Source organism: Geospiza fortis, unplaced genomic scaffold, assembly GCF_000277835.1.
Source record: "Geospiza fortis unplaced genomic scaffold, GeoFor_1.0 scaffold115, whole genome shotgun sequence".
NCBI classification, from domain to species: Eukaryota; Metazoa; Chordata; class Aves; order Passeriformes; family Thraupidae; genus Geospiza; species Geospiza fortis.
In genome coordinates this window covers 676,526-677,992 of record NW_005054499.1, presented here as the reverse complement: position 1 = coordinate 677,992, position 1,467 = coordinate 676,526, and the positions used below count along the sequence as shown (strand labels likewise).

Sequence of the window (1,467 nt, the reverse complement as noted above, 5' to 3'; positions counted from 1 at the left end):
GGTAGCGTGAGGGCGCCGTGGGAGCCGGGGTGGGCAGAGCCTCCCCGGATCGGTGCCGGGCTGGGCTGTCCGGCCCGGGCGCACACAGCAGGCACCCGGCACGGTGATGCCCTGCCCGGCTGCAGGGCGGGGTGAGCACTGCGGGCGCTCTCTGTGAGGGTCTGTCCCTGTCACCGAGCCTCCCGTTCCCCCAAGGCACCGGCACCTCGGGCAGTCCGGTGCTGGCATCGGGTGCCCTCCGTGAGGGGCTCCGGGGGCAGCAGGAGCCCGGGCGTCACCGGCTTTGGGAGCAGCTGCTGTCCCAGGGATCTCGGAACGTGCGGTTCCCCCTCGCTGTGCTGCCAGTGTCCTGCTCTTGGGCAGGATGTCCCTAAGGACACGGTGTTGCACTTTGTTGTCATTAGAGAAAGTTACCGGTATTGTATGATAATCACAGAAATCTCAGTACTGATCGCTGAATTGGTGCTCCTTAAAGCAGTCACATCCAGGAGAGTCTTTGATGTAATCCTTCCTAAGGGTACAGGCTTTGCTAAAAATGACATTAATTGTTCAGGTGCCCATGCTCGATCAATTGAACATGTTGGTTCCTCAGAAAGCTCGTGACTTCTCTGGTGATACAAAGCTATTTTATGTTACTGAAAATGCTTTGCTCAGTCATGTTCATTTCTCCTTGGTGTAGACATTGCTGAATTGTTTCAAAGTTTGCCAAATAGCATGGCTTGTTGAGTTTTTTTCCCCCTTTTTATTTTTTCTTTTACACTCCTTTCTTCTTTCCACGGGATTTCTTTGAGCCTGCTGTTCTAAGCAGCTCAGCTTCTCTCTCTCATAGGACAGGCTTCTGCTGTCTCATGACCTGCAGCCATCCTATCTGCATGCACTGCTATCTCAAGTTAAACAAATAGCCCTACAGTTTTATTGAGGTGGGTGGGAACACACAAAACATCTGACTTAATGTTACACTAGTTAACTTTATTACACGCTATATAAAAGCTTTCCATTCAAGCCAAGAGAAGAGGAATATATTGAAGCCTTAAGGCTGTCCTCATTTCTTCTCCTATAAGGAAAAGAGCAGGCAAACAGTGTGCACAGCTGAGTTTTAGTCACTTCTTTGGGGAGTCTCTGTGGAATGAGCATTTCACACAAAATGTACAAAAAATCAATGGCCTGAGCTGGCAAAACTGTTGCTTTCTCAGGTAATGTAGCAGACTTGCAGCTACAGGAGAGATGGAAGTGTTTCAAGAAATCTTAGCTGTCAGATAGTGAGTACGTGGAAGGCTCTACAGCCTGAAATTAAAAAGCTTGGAGATGGAAAGCTGTTTACTGAGAGGCTCTGTGTGTTGGTACATACCCACTAGCCAAAGAATAAAGAGCTCCAGCCTCTTCCTTTCATTTCCTAAGCACTTTATTCTCATTTTGTGTAGGCTCTGTGTGTTGCTGTTGGCTGAGATAAACTAAGCAAAGCAAACT

At 49.0% G+C, this 1,467-nt stretch overlaps 1 protein-coding gene across 1 annotated transcript in view; it reads left to right on the top strand.

Moving 5' to 3' along the window:
* Positions 1-1,467, top strand: part of STX12 (syntaxin 12) — a 15,863-nt gene that overhangs the window by 2,051 nt on the left and 12,345 nt on the right. The gene's annotated exons all lie outside the window — the stretch shown is intronic.